Source organism: Miniopterus natalensis, chromosome 7 (genome assembly GCF_054644295.1).
Source record: "Miniopterus natalensis isolate mMinNat1 chromosome 7, mMinNat1.hap1, whole genome shotgun sequence".
Lineage (NCBI taxonomy): Eukaryota > Metazoa > Chordata > Mammalia > Chiroptera > Miniopteridae > Miniopterus > Miniopterus natalensis.
In genome coordinates, this window is record NC_142087.1 from 18,187,869 (window position 1) to 18,204,774 (window position 16,906).

Genomic DNA, 16,906 nt, shown 5'->3' on the forward strand with positions numbered 1-16,906 from the left:
TTAGTTGTAGAACAAGTAAGTGTCCAATATTTGAGGACTAGCTAAATTATAACAGTAAAATACTTTATCATAAGATACTACAGCCCAGCCGGACGTGGCTCAGCAGCTGAGCATCGATCTAGGATCCAGGAGATCGCGGTTCAATTCCCGGTCAGGGTACATGCCAGGGTTGTGGGCTCGATCCCCCGTCGGGGGTGTGCAGGAGGCAGCCGATCAATGACGACTCTTTCATTGTTGATGTTTCAACTCTCTCCCTCTCCCTCTCTCTGCGATCAATAAAGATATATTGGAAACAAAAAATACTACAAAGCCATTCTATAGTACACTATCTGGTCACATGGAGAAAGTCATAATCTGTTACTAAGTGGGGAAAAAAAGCTAGAACATCTCCATTTATATAAAAACTACACTTATTTGGCCCAGACAAGCTAGACACCTAAAGATTAAGAGTAATACTGCCCTGGCCAGGTTGCTTGGTTGGTGGAGCATCGTCCCATGCACCAAAAATACTGTGGGTTCAAATCCCAATCAGGGCACATAGCTAGGATACAGGTTTGATCCCCAGTTGGGGCAAGTAAGGGAAGCAACCAACCAATGTTTCTCTCTCACATCAATGTTTCTCTTTCTCTAAAATCAATGAACATATCTTCGGGTGAGGGTTTAAAAAAACCAACAAAGTAATTCTCCCTAGGTGTCAGATTATAGGCGTCTTATTTCTTTCTGTTGTTCTGTTTTATATATTACTAATGAACATGTATTATATTTGTGATCAGAAAAAAAGTTTAGCCCTGGCTGGGTAGCTCAGTCGGTTAGAGCGTTGTCCCAATAGGACAAGGTTGCAGATTCAGTCCCCAATCAGGGCACATATAAGAATCAACCAATGGGGTGGGAAGAGATTAACCAAAGAACTTATATGCATGACCCATAGGCACAGACAAGTGTGGTGAAGGCCTGAGGGGGGATGGGGGTGCAGTAGAAGGGGTCAATGGGGAAAAAAAGATGACATCTGTAATACTTTAAACAATCAAGATAAATTTAATTTTTAAAAAAAGAATCAACCAATGAATGCATAAATAAGTAGAACAACAAATCAATGTTTTTCGCTCTGTTTCTCAAATCAAGTAAATAAAAAAAGAAAAAGTTTGAAATTCCTAAGTACATACATAATACAAGTCACTAAAAAGAATTTTGCCCATATGCTTAACTTGCAACTGTCTTTCAAAAAAAAATTAAATGCCTTTCCTTCACGTAACATATTTAATCCCATATTACAAATAGGATAATAAACATTTAATTCAAGAAAAGTGGGGGCTTCACCAATCTTCCTAATTACCTGAGGATCTAGGAGTAATACCTGATTATATTCCTGGCAAAATGACCAAGTTAAACATGCAACCCAATGACAATTATCCGTGGTAGTAAGCCAAACCCTGCTAACATAAACGGTTCCATTTCTCCCTTAATAAACTGTACCTTAGCATGTGAACAAACACTGTTGAGTACAACAAGGGTAAGAAGTCTATTTTAAATGTGCTCATCCCAAAACTTCCTAAAACCTTTCTAAAATGTCTAGGAATGATCACGACCGTACGATAATCAGATTAAAGTGACTGGATATCAGAACTTTGAACTCAAAACCAGGGAAGACCTGGAGATGGACATGCCAGAGCTCCAGGGAAGCTACTTCTCCCAGACTGTCCCCACTGTCTGACCCAGCACCCTGTCTGAGGACAGGGCTCTATAAAGATGGGTGGGAGAAAGAACACAAAGGGTTTAGAAATCTGGAAGCCCCACCCTCCAAGGGCAGTAGGGGACAAAGAGAGGAAGCAAAGATTCCACCCAGTTGAAGGTAGCTGGAGAACCAGAATCCAGACCCATCTAATTTATCTTTTTAATCCTCAAACAAGGACATGTCTTTATTAATTTTAGAGAGAGGGAGAGGGGGAGAGAGAGAGAGAAACATCATGTGAGAGAGAACCATAGATTGGCTGCTTCCCGCACACAATCCAACCGGGGATCAAACGCACAGCCCAGTTATGTGCCCTGATCAGGAATCAAACCTGTTACCCTTCGGTGCACTGGATGACAGCTCCAACCAACTCAGCCACACCGGACAGGGCCCATCTCATTTATTAGAAACTGTAGAGAGAAAAATGGTGCCAGGAAATGCACAGAAAGTATTAGTGCCTACTCCCTGTGGAGTGCTACACGAATTATTAAGTTTCCCACCCATAACCTAAAAGACTAATGAGCCCTAAAGTCTACTTAGGACAAGTATTTCCAGAAACTGGGAACACAAAGGAAAACCCCCTCCTTTTTTTTTTGCAAAAACCTAAAGGATATAATTAGAATGAGTCACTAAAAGCTATTTTCTGAGTTTGATGCAAATTTTATTTTTTAGTTCTACTGGAGGAAAAATAAGAAATTAAGGCACAAGAGTTCTCTATCAACCCAGAAGAGTTATCATATGTGCCCAAAGGGAAACACAGTAAACACCAAAAGTATCCAAGCCTAAAACTTGAGTGGAAAGCTTGTAAATGACACCTACCATCCCTTTCTGACTGTTTAGAATAGCACCCAGCTTCCATGCCATCCCACTTAAAGTTCCAGTTTATAGGGTTTATGATGTGAAAAATCTTCAAGTTCAAATGTTACTTTAAAATTCAAGTTCAAAGGTGGCAGCTGATTATTCCAAGCATATTTTAGTAGACAAACAGATCTGCAATCTAAAAAAAATTTAGCCCTTGCCTGGCTAACATGGCTCAGCGGTTGAGCATCGACCTAGGATCCAGGAGATCGCAGTTCGATTCCGGGTCAGGGCACATGCCCGGGGTTGCAGGCTCGATCCCCACCAGGGGGCGTGCAGGAGGCAGCTGATCAATGATTCTCATCATTGATGTTTCTATCTCTCTCTCCCTCTCCCTTTCTCTCTGAAATCAATAAAAACGTATTTTTTAAAAATTTTTACACAAACAAGTTGTAATAGATTTTTATTTGTCTCTTAGAAATATGTTTCCTTTGAAACTTTAAAGTTTGAAAAATGAGATATTTATTTTGAAAACTAAACTAACAGAAAATGACCTACAAATAAATCTTAGTTCTCGAATATATCATAAACTACAAGACAAAATGGGGAAAATATTTGTAATGTTTATTAAAGTACCAATATCCTTGATATACAAAATTGCCAGGAAAGAAATGAACACAAAAATAGAAAAACTGCTAAAGAAAATAAATATACCAAACAAAGTATAAATGGCCAAAATCTCATTTAAAATGTTCAACTCACTAGTTATCAAAGAAAAGCAAAATAAACACAATGATTCTATTCTTCCCCCAAGTGGGTAAAAAAAAATTTTTTTTAATATAGCATAATTGCCAGTGTGTTAACAAAGTAAACAAAACATAGAATCATCAATGAGTAAAATAAGTATATAAGTGCTTTCACCACAATTCTAATATTCCTTAATAGTCTAATACAGGATACCAGTCCCACTTCTAGATATTTTTCCATCCGGTAAGTTTAATCTTAATTGTAACCAATAGCTTCCGTGGTCTATTTTTTTGTAATTGATTGACTTCAAAGAAAGAGGAAGGGAGAGAAAGAGAAAAAACACAGATTTATTGTTCCACTTATTTATGCACTCATTGGTTGATTCTTGTACATGCCCTGACTGGGGGTTGAGCCCACAAGGTTGGGGTATCGGGACCATGCTCTAACCAACCTGGGCAGGGCCGCTTCAGCGTTCTTTATATGACAACCCCTAAAATAGCTGTGAATTTCCTGCATGTTCTTCTCAAATAACTCCATTTCCTAATAAGCGAAATAGCAGAAGATATAAAAATTCCTAAGAAATGGCAGACACTCTCTAGGGACTTCGCTTTATCCTTGCTCTCTCTGGAGACCAGGGACAGCTACACTCGCCCAGGAGAAAGTCAACAGCAAAATACTTTCTTTCCCTTGAGAATAATGTCAGTGATTGTATTACATGAAGAGGAAGTGCACTGAACTCTCTAATACAGTCTTCACCAAAGGTTTCACACGTGAGGATCAACAGCTAGCAGTATGCATGTTTCCATCCCACAGTATGTTCAGTCAACTATGCACAGGCTTTAAAAGCAGTATCTGCATTTTAGTTCATTTAATGCAATGGTTCTCAACCCTATCTGCAAACTGGAATCACCTGGGAGATTTTTAAAAACCCCAGTGCTTAGGCTGAATTCTGATCAACTATACCCAAGTCTCCAGGATGAGAGCACAGGACCACTGGCTTGAAGCATGATTTTCAAACAATAAATAATGACCCAGGAGAGTGAATAGAGAAATCAATTCAGTGGGCTGGGACTAGCAATATTTTAATTAATAAACAAATAAATGGGATGGAGCAGACTTGAGTAGGCTAGAAGAAAATATCAGAACGCATTGCTCCTAGTGTGAATACTGTCTCATGTAAATTCAGTTAAAAACATGTAATTCTTGGCAATACTACCCAGACTGAACTACAGATTCAATGCAATCGCTATCAAAATCCCATTTGCCTTTCTGGCAAAAATTGACAAACTGATCCTAAAATTCAAAAGGAAATGCAAAAATCCCAGAATAGCCAAAACCTTGAAAAAGAAGAAAATTGGGGGACTCACACTTTCCAATTTCAAAACTTAACACAAAGCTATAGTAATTAAGACAGTGTAGCCCTGGCCGGGTAGCTCAGTTGGTCAGAGTGTCATCCCAATATGACAAGGTTGTGGGTTCAATTTCTGGTAAAGGCACATACAGGAATCAACCAATGAATGCATAAATAAGTGGAACAAATCTCTCTCTTGCTCTCTCTCCCCCACCCTTCCTTCCCCTCCCTCCCTCATTCCTCTCTCTCTAAAATCAATAAATAAAAAAAGAAAAAAGACAGTGTACTTACTGGTATAAGAATAAACAAATAGATCAATGGAAAAGAACTGAGAATCCAAAAATAAACCTTAACATTTATGTCACATGATTAATATCAAGTGGTTTTTGACAGGGGTGAAGAACAGTCCTTTTCAACAAATGACACTGAGACCACTGGAAACCCACAGTACAGGAATTAAGTTGGGCCCCTACCTCACACTACACACAAAAATTAACTCAAAGTGCATCAAACCTAAATCTAAGAGATAAGACTATAAAACTCTTAGAAAAAAACATAGGAGTAAATCGTTGTGACCTTGGCTCAGGCAATGGTGTCTTAGCTAGGACATCAAAAGCACAAACAACAACAAAAGATATAGATAAATGGAACTGCGTCTAAATTTAAAATTTTTGTGTTTCAAAGGACATCAGAAAGTGAAAGACAACCCATAAAAGGGGAAAAATTACTTGCAAATTATATATCAGAGACTGGTATGTAAAATATATTAAGAAATCCTACAACTCAACAATAAAAAAATAATAACCCAATTTAAAAATGGGCAAAAGCTTTGTACAGACATTTCTCCAAAAACATACAAATGGCCAGTAAGATGAAAAGATGCTCCACCTCATTAGTCATTAGGGAAATGCAAATAAAACCACAAGGAGATCCCACTTCATATTTACTAAGATGGCTATACTAAAAAGACAGACAATGGCACCAGTTGGTAAGGATGCAGAGAAACTGGAACAATCATACTTTACTGATGCACCGCTTTGGAAAAATTTAGTAGCTCCTCAGAATGGTAAACACAGAATTTCCATATAACCTATGTAATTCCACTCCTTGATATTCACCCAAGAGAACTGAAAACATGATCACACAAAAACATATACACGAACATTTACAGCAGCATTATTCATAATAGCTAAAATGCAAAACCACCCAAGTGTCCACCAACCCAAGTGTGGCTAATCAGAATGTGGTACATACTACACGGGTAAATAGTAAACACATTATGCTCAGTAAAAAGCTAATCAAAGAAAGATCACATATACTGATCCTATTATATGAAATGTCCGGATAATGCAAATCCACAGAAATAGTATAGAGTCATGACTGCCAGAGGCTGAAGGGAGGGAAAATGAGGAACGACTGCTATTAGGCACGGGGTTTCTTCTGGGGGCGATAAAAACATTCTGAAATTAGATAATGTGATGATTACAGAACTCGGTGAATATACTAAAAACAACTGAAGTGTATCCTTTTAAAGGGTGGATTTTATGTTACGTGAATTATATCTCAATAAAGCTTTTTTCCTTTTAAGGTTATTTGTGTCAAGAGCCCCCTCCCCTGTCGTTCCCACAGAATGTCATGTGGCTGGTTCCTTTATCATAGGATAGATGAATAAATAATCTTTCCATCTCAAATGCTTTACCTCAGAGCCATGTAGTTCATGACCAGATTGCAAAATCAATTTAAGGTATCACACCTAATTTTTTTTTCATAAAATAGGAATAGAAAATACCCGAATACAGAGCTTATAAGGTTATGTGTGAATTTTGTAGAACTGTTTTTAAGACACACACACACTGATGTGTGTGTGTGTGTGTGTATACCAACGAAAAGTAAGTGAATTAAAACAAACCCTGGGAAGTACATTTTAGGAGTTGACCAACAACTATTAAAGAAACAAAACAATAAGTACAAGATTTCAGAGTTGAAAACAAATTGTAAGAACTGAAGCCACTTTGGAGCATCACCCTAAGCAATGAAATAAACACTAGAAAAAGCAATTGGACCCATGTCTGTTTTTATTGGTCAACTGAAACAATAAGATTCCAAACAACATGTACCTACCTCCCAGGGCATCTGAAACGTAAAGAGGAACCTCCTGCTCCCACCACATTCGACGCCCCTGCTGGGAGCATCTACAGCAGATCCAACTGGGAACCCAAAGAGACAGGGTACAAACACCACACTCTGCAGCCACCATTTAAAACGGGGGAAATGCAGGGCCTGAGCTCCCGCTGGGTGTCAGGAAGCAGGTGTGAAAAAGGAGAACTTGAACAGAAAGGGCGAAGTCCGCACCACTGCCCTGTTCAGTTTATCTTCACAGGGATGAGAGAATAAAGGAAGAGAAAGAACCCACACAACTCCTGGGGGCAAGAACACTGCCAGAGATTGTGGGTCAGAATCCCTGACACAAACAATGACAGCGGCTGCACAACACAACAGTGTGGCTAGAAAACAGAGCCCTTGGGATGAACCCAAAGGAAAGATATAACTCATGTAATTCCTCCTGGCAAGAAACTTGAGGTCATCCTAAAATCAACAGAGAAACTGGACTTACTTGGGAAAATTACCACAATAACAGGGACAGATGCTATCAAGAATTTCTGCAGTATACAAAATGCCAGGGTCAATGTCAAGGTGACAAAGTTTGTTCATTCAAAAACACCATATATAATACTGTAATTTAGCGAAAAAGATATTGAAAATAGGGCACTTCTTAAATATCATTAAAGATTATATACAATAAAAATTGGAACATTTAAAACTGTTCTGTATAATTATTTAAAAAATGATCATTTGCAGCTACTATGGTTACTAAGAAACTCAAGAGCATCAACTGAAAAGCAAGACTAATAGAGTTTAGTTAGGTAGCATAGCAGACAGTGTTATTTCACTTTCCTCATGGGCATACAAAATGACTCCGTTTCCCATCCCCCTCGCACCTAGGATGGGGCCAACAGACTGAGGAAAATACCACTACTTCTAAGCTTGGCCCATAAAAACATCTTCCCTGCACAAAATTCCATGGCAAACTTAGAGGCCACAGTCAGTTGTGTTTTAAGATGGAAGGAGCCTGGCTCCCCAACTCAACACTTAGTGGGGAGGAACCACCTAGAAAAATGTGAGCAAGAAATAAATTTTTATTTTGTTAGGACACAGATTTTGCTAGCTTAACTACTCTGAATAATACAGTTAGGAAATAGCGTATGTAACAGGAAGGGAGGAGCAAAGGGAAATAATCTCATTCTAAATAGCAAATATTTTTAAATGAAGAGCAATAAACAAGTAACCTGTAGACTATATACTAGAAAAAAATCTAGAAAAATGAGAGAGATAAAAAGACCTGCATAGCCCTGGCTGGTATGGCTCAGTTGATTGGAGCGCTGTCCCATGCACTGAAGGGTAATTGGTTCGATTCCTGATCAGGGCACATACCCAGGTTGCAGGTTCGATCCCCAGTCAGGGCAAAGTCAGGTTGCACACGGGAGGCAACCTATTAATGTTTCTCTCTCATATCTATATTTCTCTCTCTCTCTCCCCCTCTCCCTTCCTCTCTCTCTCTAAAATCAATAAAAACATATCCTCAGGTGAGGATTAAAAAAAACAAAAAACCCTGCATAAATCAAAAGATTTGTTTGTGACCCAACAATTCACAATTTACTTAATTTATTTAATTCAGATAGAGGAAGGGAGAGGGAAAGAATCATCGATTGGCTGCCTCCTGCCTCCTCCTACTGGGGATCAAGTCCACAACTGGGGCATGTGCCCTGACCAGGAATTGAACCGGGGACCTCTTGGTGCACATGTTGAGCAACACCACTGAGCAACACCAGCCGGGCCAAACAATTCAGTATTATAAAGATGATAAGTCTCCCCAAAATAACTTAAACATTTAATGAAATTACCCATTAAAAGTTATTTTGAAACCTTAAACTGAAAAATACTGGGTAGGGGGAATTGAGCATAGGCACTATCAGATAGATAGTAAAGCCTACTATAAAGTGATTATAATGATGAAAAGAGCAAGGTTATGGCAAAGAAATAGACAGATAAATGGAATAAAAGAGTAAGCCCATGACAGATCCAAAGATTCAGCACATGATTAAGGCGCTATTTTCAGTTAATAAAAGGATGACTTTAATGAATATATGGTGACGGGGTAAATGTAGAGGATAAGATCATCTTTACTTCACATACAAACAGATTGATTACATAGCTAATTTCTTTTTTTTTAACCAAGAAAAAGCCCAGCCAGAGTGGCTCAGTTGGTTGAGCATCATCCTGTGCACTGAAGGGTTGCCGGTTCGATTCCTGGTCAGGCCACATGCCCAGGTTGACGGTTTGATCCCCCGTCAGAGATTCTCTCTCTCTCTCTCTCTCTCTCTCTCTAAGCATGTCCTCAGGTGAGGATTAAAAAAAAAAAGAAAATACAGGCGAATATTTATAAAATCTTGGAGTAGAAAGGCATGGGGGAAAAGACTGACAGATCTGAATTCAAAGCACAGAACAAATATTTGCAACTTACGACCACAAATACAAAATCTTAAAAGCCTGCTTCTCAAACACAGTGAAAGCCGGATCAAATACAACATACCAATCGCATCGACTTTACTCAAAGATTAAGGAGGAAAAATGTTTCGTATGAAAACAAGCACTGATGTTTTTGGAACAGAATTTTAAAATTCACATTATTTTTAGGTGAAACAGAAGTGGCATGTTTATTACCCTCCCTAACACTTCAAACTATGCATATATCCCCCCATACCATACATTTGTGAAATAATTTGTGAAGCTATGTCTTAATATATAAAGGGTTCTTAATAATGAAATAGCACTGATCACATCTATTACCGTGAGGCAGGGGTAAGCAAACTTTTTCTATAAAAGGCTGGATAGCAAATATTTTAGGCTGCCAGGTCAAATGGTCTCTTGAATGGGCACGGCTGTGTTCCAATAAAACCTGATTTACAAAAACAGGTGCTGGGAGTTCTCTCACCAGCAGCACCCTCATCACCTGGGACAGGTTAGAAATGCAAATTACCAGGGCGCCCCCAAACCTTCTGAATAAGAAGCTCTCCGTTGAGATCTATCATGTTAGACAAGGAAGAGGCTGTACCCCCTGCCAGGTGATTTGTCTTTGGAGAGAGCAAAGGATTTGAGCCAGCACTGCAGAGCAGAAAAGAAAACCAAACCACATTTGAGGACGAAACCCCAACTACAGTGGAATGTATGAAAATCGAGTTTCCGGCAGTGCTTTCCATCAGAAATGGGGAGACCAGTCAAAGACTCAGAATGCCAAGACCTCTCCCTGTGAAGTGCTGGTCCAGAATGAAAAAGTTAAGGCAGGTAGAATTAAACAAAGCCGGTGGTGTGTGTGCTTGCTTGAACAAGGAAAAGCCACATCAAAGACAGAAAAAGGTGAATGTGTTGGGGAGGAAGGCTGTGGAAGGTTCTTACAGAACAAATGGAGGAACAAAGGACTCAAGGTGCAGAGAGGCAAACACAGTAGCCAGGAATGCACAACAGAAGGGATAATAGGAAGGCAGGAGAAAGAGAGACCAGTCCTGCTCTCCTTCAGCCCTCAGCCTCCTCCCAATCTACCCTCCAAGCTGCTCCGGAGAGTTTTCTACAACCCACATCCTAACAGGTTACACTTCCCTCAAGAAATCTTTCCGTGGCCTTCCAGACAAAATTCAAGCCCCACAATATAGTGTCAACAGAACTTTATGCTCTGTATACCCTTTCCATGCACCATACCCTCAACCTCCCTCCAAGCATCCTGACAGTCAACCCCTCTTACATTCCTCTCCACTTCTGGTCATGCTGTTCCTTCTACCTGGAATGCCACCTTCCCCAGCCCACCCCTACCTCCAGTCCCAAGTTCTTGAAAAGCATCCTGGAACATAAAGGCACAGACAGCATGATTAAAGTCTAATTTGGAGCTTGACAATCAGGCCAGCCTGGGGTCAAACTCTGACTCTGCCACTTGGCAGCACTATAACCTTGGGCAAGGTGTTGTCCTTCCACCAAACCTCACCACCCTCAGCTGTAAAATGGGAATAGTAATAACTGCTCCACAGAACTGCTGTGATTAAACAACTTCAGAGACACAGCAAGTGCCGGCAGAGCACCTAGCACGCACCTAATGCTGGCTTCTCTGCCCTCTTCTATACCAACAGGAACTTAAAAACCCAGACAAGACCTGGCAATAGTGTTCTATCATTGAGGGCCCCATGGATTACTGGAGCATAAAGAGCAGAATTCAAGACCCAGGCGTTAACTTAGAAGTTAACCAAGCTCTGTTCCCTTGCTGATAAAATGCAGACCAGAACCACCTTGCCTGCCAATTATTAGGACAAAAACAATGATGACCTCAAGTGCCCAGTATATAACTGATGCCCACTAGCACCATCATTATTGCATTGGCACTATCATATAGGGTTGTCTAGTCTTTCTTAGTCTAGTCCCTCTATTGCTTGAAGAGGCTCCTAGGGAGAAAAAGTGCATCTTTTAAACTGTTCTCATATTCAACTTAGAAGATGTAAGGATTCAACTCTGTAAGGCTCACATACATATGAAAGAGAGAGGTGACCTTCTGGTTGGATGAGCCTCTACTGCACTCATTGAGATGCCCCAGGACAACTGAAACAAGAAAGCCTGAGGATCAGCTGCTTTGGGAGACACTACGGAAAGAGCCCGTGAGTGAAGAAGGCTTTCCTGACCACTCATCAAAGAAAGCCATGGTTTGGGGTGGCCAGGCAAGCAGAGGTCCCTCCCCACTGAAGGAGAAAACTGAAGAACTCAAGACTGCAGAGAGAAACAATGAATAAGGAAAAATCTCAGTGAAAATGATGGCAAATAGGGAGAGGCTGTGAGCTACAATCTAAAGTTGCTGAAAAGTTCACAGCAGTGAGAACACTTGATATAAGTTATACACTGTTCACGACCACACCCACTACACTCGAATGCTTAGGTATTTCTTTACAGAGTACATATGTGAATCATGTCTACCACACTCCCTGGGATTCAGGAACTTGTAAAGGGTCATTTTTGATAAGTCCAGATTTTTGCTTTTTGTGCTATCTTTAGATTCTAGGCTGCATAACATTTAACACCACTAAATAGTACAAAAAATAGTTAATGAATAAATGAGTAGGTAGAACTCTCCATGAAGTAAATTTTTACAGAGGAACTTAGAGGCCACACTTAGCCCTAAGTCTGGGGGGCTTGCCTTAGGTCAGGGGCAAAAATTAAGACAAAGGACAATAAGACATTCCCAAGAAGACTTACATTTCCATGGAAAAGGACCTCCCCAACACATCTGTCCATCTTTTACTACTGTATTTGGGTATGTCAGGTTGGCATGACAACTTAACATGCCCTAAAATGGCTCCATGGCCCTGGCCAGGTAGTTGTTAGAGTGTCATCCTGATACGCCAAGGCTATGGGTTCGATCCACAGTCAGGGCACATATAAGAATCAACCAACGAATGCATAGGTGGTAGAACAGCAAACTGGTGGTGTTTCTCTCTCTCTCTCTCTCCCTCGAAAATAAATAAATAAATAAATAAATAAATAAATAAATAAATAAATAAATAAATAAATCTGCTCCATGAGCATCTCAGTTAATGGCTCTTTTGCTCTAAGTGCTCAGGTAAGAAACCTTGGCATTGCCCTCAACTCTTTCTCAACCCCTACATCTGGTCCATCAGCAATCTCCTCAGACCCATGTCAGAAGCGGATTACTTCTCCCCACCTCCCCAATTCCAAACCCCAATCTCCCTGGTCTGACTCACCGCCCTCAACCCTGTACTAGCAGGTAGTTCTGCTGCCCTACTCAGCCTTTCTGCCTTCAGTCTGTTCTCACATAGCAAGAACTGTTAAAAGCTAAGTCAGTCCACATGACTCCTCTACTCAAAACCCTCCAACGGCTCCCACCACCCTCTCAAAGTAAAATCTACAGGCCTTTACCATGTTCTACAGGCCTTACATGATCCAACTCCCACTGCTGTCTTCCTCCTGCCTCAGGGCCTTTGCATCTGCTGTCTCCCCCTTGAGTATGCTCTTCCCCCAACTATGACTCACTTCTCCCACATCTTCACTCAAGGATGACTCAGGCCTTCCCCAGCTACCCTTCCTAAAAGTTCAGCTCCCACCCCAACACTTAATACCTCCAATCCTGCCAGATTCTACTTCAGAGCACAAAGTCTGTCTGCCTCCCCACCAGTGTGTGAGCTCCATGTGGGCAGGGAATCTCCATGCAGCATCCAAAGTACCAAAAACACTGCCTGTCACACAGCAGTCTCTCAATAAATGCATTAAATGTGTGAAAGGCATATAAAAAGTATAAGCTGCAAGCAGGCCTCAATTACTGGAGAGCCAACAATCTAGAACCTGTGACAAAATAACAGGCTAGAAATAGCAAAGCCAGGGAGAAAATGAAGAGAGTGTCATAAAGCACACAAAGGGCCTGTATAAAACCCATGACAGTAATGCACAGCTTAACCTGGAGCAGGATCATTCCCTAGCAAAGGAATAAAAGAAAGTGGAGAGATGCGGCCCTCGGAGGAGAGAGAATACCTGGAAGAACAGCAGGGAGTGAAAATGAATTAATGAGGTTATCCGGCTTTGGGATTAGTGTGCTGGGAGTTTTACAGGCAAGCCTGGAAAAAGGTCATAGAAGAACTATAAAATGTTTAAAATTTAAAAGCCTAAGAGGATTAAATAAAAACACATTTTTAAAAAGCTTTCATTTACAAAGCACTATATAACTGCAAATTATAACTGCTGACTTTTAACTCCCTTAACCAAAATGAGAAAATTCCCTAAGGTACCAGTGGTGCCAGAAATTAGTCTCTCAGTGGATCTCAGGCTTGTCTGTAGAGACACTGAAGAAGGTGACAATAGCCAACTCAGGATTTCCAAACTCCAACAAACCAGACCTTAAGCTCCTTGAGGGCAAAAGATTAAGTTTTATCAACAATGATTTGATTAACAGCATCTGGCACCAAATTAGTGTATGGACTGATGGGAGGCTACACATGAGCTAACTCCTGGGCATCTAATTCATTTCTGCAATGCTGAGACAAGCAGAATAGGGAAACTGAGACAGAAAGTAAATGGGCCAAGCAGTTTACAGCCATCTAATAAATCACAAAATCCTATCTTCTGTAACCAAGGACACTTAAGAGTAAATGGTTTACAATTCTCCCCAACCAGAGCATAAATAGCTTAAATCACCCTAATCAGGAGATAGTAGAAATTGGTGCCATTTGCCAACCACACCCAAGGACAGAAGAAGTTAAGGGAAAAAATCTCGTTTTGCGTATCAGCATAAAACTGATAAATATTATATTTAGAGCCGCCCCTAAGACCAACCCTAAAGTCCCAGCCTTTATAAACCCTCAAAATGAAGGTCCCAAAGCTTGATCTGCCTCCCAAGAGCATGCCCAAGCCCTCCCCTTCCCCTCTTCTTGGCACCCCCAGACATGCATCTCCTAAACTCTAAGGGACCCCACCAACGCTGGCAACCAGGGAGCAATAGGCAGTGGCAGCTAGTCCTGCAGCTAGTCCAGGTCTAACCCCTGACCCAAGGTTCCCTTTTTTTGACATCTTAGCAAAAGCAGCCCAGCCTAGGCTCAATTCCCTGTCTACTTTCTCTCCTGTTGCTTCTATCATAGACCCTTCCTTGTTTCACTGTCCCAACTTTAAAAAACATCCTCTAAAAAATCACCTGGACTTGTGTTGTGAAATCTTTCCTGCAGGAAGTCAAGAACCCACAGGCTACTGGCGTTGGCACACCCAATCAGGGCCAGGTCCCCCTTCTGGTAGCAATGCTAAGTCCACTAACCTTTGCTACACAAACAGGATAGGGAGTGTAGCATGAATCCTGGAAAAATCCTCTCCAGTATCCCAGGCAAGGACTTTCATGAGCATTTTTGAAACTTAAAAGACATTAAACCTCAGCTTAATTACCTGTGTCACAGTCAGAAAATACAACTGCCACTGAACCATATGAAATAAAAAGAAACTGTCAATACAAAAAGTTATTGAAATATCTAGTTTCTTTAAAAAAAAAAAAAAAATCACTCCCCACTCCAAGCAGAAGAAACCAAAAGAAAGATGCCCTGGTATTCAAAGAAAGAAGCCATTTTGGAGAAGGAAATAGTCTAGAAAGCAGATAACTCATGCTAGAGCTGTCAGGTGAAACAGTTAGCAGGCTGGACAGACCCGCTTGCCTCCTTTTATCTAGCAGGTGTGCCATGAGGGTTTACACTGTGCATGCCCACTGCTGGCCTTTTACAAGGTCGGTGCCCAAAAGCTATTAAATTTTGGATGAGTGAAGAGACACCACTAGTAATAGGTTCACAAGTAATCCTGACTGAGTCTACCAACCATAACCCAGTACATAATTTTTTTAGCTGAAAGGCTCTTTATAAATCCCACCAGAATCAAACACCTTCAGGGGCCAGGCAGGCAAAGTCCAGGGAGGTGAAGGGCAGGGGTCAACTTCTGGAAAAGGTGAGGCCCCTGTCTAACAGCATTCAAATGCAAAAACATAATTTAAAATGCTCCAGAAGCCCAGGTTCTAGCCGGCGGCTTTAAAGAGGAAGAAACTGGCTGAGGGAGGTCACATGGCCAACTAATGACAGCTCAAAACAGACTGTCTCGGGACTCCCGGTCCCACGTCCTCGCACATCCCCGGCCTTCTCTGCACACGGATGACCCCAATGTCAGCGGGGACAGCATCTTCCCCCTCCCCTCTCCCAGCACTGCCGGAATAAAAGTAGCAGCTACTGCTAACGCCCCAGAACCCAGAAATCTCTTCTGAGTGACTTTCTTCCACCTGCAGTTGCCCTCATTTACCCTTTGCCCAGCTAATCAAGAATTCCCCATCAGTCATGCTTAAGCCCCCGGCCCGCAGGCCCAGTTCCTGTCAGCTACCCCTCCAAGGGGACAGATAAAGTCAAAGCAAGGAGAAAATGCTGCGCCCTTAAAGTAGTCACACTTAAATGTCAGTTTCTCTTTACAGCACCGTAGCAACAAGGGGAGCCCGCGACCCCCGGGGGCCAGGCCGAGGGAAAGGACCTGGGGTCGGAGCAGCTGCTTCCAAAATTACTGGCGCAGCCTTTGTAGGGGACAAGAAAGCAAAAATGGAAAAGGCGGCACCCCCCAGGCCCCGCTGCCCGCCGCCCCTCTGGCCGGCCCTGAACGCCGGGGGCGCCGAGGTGCCCGCACGCACCTCCTGCGGAGGAGCCAAGCAGAGCGACCCCAGGGCGCGCGGGCCGAGGGGCGGCGAGGCGGCGGCAGCGGCGGCCAGCCGCGTCCCGGAGGAACCCCCGCTGGACTCCCCGCGGCGCGGCCTGAGGGCCCGTGCGCGCCGCAGCTCCGGGGCGAGCAGCGGCGGGCGTCCGGGGAGGTCGCGGGGCATCCACCAGCCCCAAGGCGACCGGCCGGGGTGGGGGCGCGCAGGCCGCGCCGCGGGGCCGGTGACAGCGCGCGGGGGCCGTGCCAGGCCGGCCTCGTGGACGCAGCGGGCACCTCGCGGCCCGGCCCGACCGGGCCGCTCAGCCCCGCGGGCTGGGCGGGGGGCGCGGCGGCCCCGCTCTCACCTGCCTACGGCTCCCCGGGCTCCGGTCCCGCCGCCGCGCCTCCGCGCCGCAGTGCCCGCCGCCGCCGCTCCTGCCTCTGGTCCCCGCGACAGCCGCCTGCAAAATGGCGCCGCGGAGGGGCGGGCCGGGGGCGGGGAGCCGGGAAGCCACCCGCCCCCGCGCCGGCCTGGGGCCCACCTCCGCCCCGCCCACGACCCCCGCCCTGCGGCCGCCCCCCAAGAGAGAGGCTGCCCCTCACCCGGGAACGCGCTGCCAGACACCCCGGCGCCTCGTCCTCCCTCGACCCCCGCGGGCTCCTGCGCGCGCCCCCCACGTCCCTTTTCTCTACCCCCCTGCGCGGAGCCTGCCCCCCCGCCCCTCCCCGGCACACCTGCTCCTGGGGACCCACCTGAACGCGGAGCGCTCGCCCCGAGTCTCCCCCTCCTGGTGTCCCCTCGGTGCCCTGCCCGACACTGAGCCCCGTCAGCGCTCGGTGAGGACGCTCCGGCAGCTCGCGGGGCATTTGGACTTGGCGGCGGATGGTTCAAAGCAATTTCGCCTTCCCTCCAGCTAGGCCGTCAGGTTTGCAGCCTGCTGGCCAAGGGGTCTCGGTCGGTCACACGGCGATGGCGC

The 16,906-nt window shown here is 43.7% G+C and overlaps 1 protein-coding gene across 2 annotated transcripts in view; it reads right to left on the reverse strand.

The window, feature by feature from the left end:
• Window positions 1-16,332, reverse strand: part of SLC23A2 (solute carrier family 23 member 2) — a 105,150-nt gene extending 88,818 nt beyond the window's left edge. For both annotated transcript variants that reach the window (XM_087818855.1, XM_087818856.1), the window contains exon 1: window positions 16,295-16,332. The gene's annotated coding sequence lies outside the window, so the exon portion shown is untranslated. The remainder of the gene's footprint in view (window positions 1-16,294) is intronic.
• Between the last annotated feature and the right edge of the window lie 574 nt (window positions 16,333-16,906).